This window comes from Geospiza fortis, unplaced genomic scaffold (genome assembly GCF_000277835.1).
Source record: "Geospiza fortis unplaced genomic scaffold, GeoFor_1.0 scaffold241, whole genome shotgun sequence".
NCBI lineage: Eukaryota > Metazoa > Chordata > Aves > Passeriformes > Thraupidae > Geospiza > Geospiza fortis.
This window is the reverse complement of record NW_005054491.1, coordinates 1,067,044-1,067,792: the sequence shown is the minus strand read 5'-3', so window position 1 is coordinate 1,067,792 and position 749 is coordinate 1,067,044.

Below are 749 nucleotides of genomic sequence, written 5' to 3'. Positions count from 1 at the left end.
GCTGGGGACACTGAGGAGGGGCTGGGGACAGAGGGACAGCGCTAGGGACACTGAGGAGGGACTGGGGACAGAGTGACAGCGCTGGGGACAGAGCGAAAGCGCTGGGGACACTGAGGAGGGGCTGGGGACAGAGCGACAGCGCTGGGCACACTGAGGAGGGACCGGGGACACTGAGGAGCGACCGGGGACAATGGAGGGGGACGCAGGATGGAGTGACAGGGACTGGGACAGAGCGAGGGGGGCCTGGGGACAGAGCAATGCACCAGGCTGGGCCCTACTGAAGCCCCGGCCTGAGGGGGCTCAGTTTTGGGGTTCAGGAGCTCGGCTTTGGGGTGTTTGGTCTCGGTTGTGGGGTGTTTAGGCTCACTTTTGGGGTTCAAGGGCTCCGTTTTGGGGTGCAGAATTTCAGGGTTCGAGGGCTTGGTTTCAGGGTGCAGGGACTTAGTTTTGAGGTGTTTAGGCTCAGTTTCATGGTTCAGGGGCTCAGTTTCGGGGTCCAGGGGCTCCAGAACTCGGTTTTGGGGTTCAAGGGCTCAGTTTTGGGGTGTTTAGGCTCATTTTCGGGGTGCAGGGGCTCGGTTTCGGGGTGCAGGTCTCACCCCCCGGCTGCAGAGCTCCAGCAGAAGGTAGAGGTGCCCGCGGTCGGCGAAGTGCCCGTGCAGGCGCACGATGTGCGGGTGGCGCAGGCGACGCTGCAGCTCCCGCTCCCGCTCCACCTGCACCGACAGCAGCCCGGCAGCCCCGGGGGG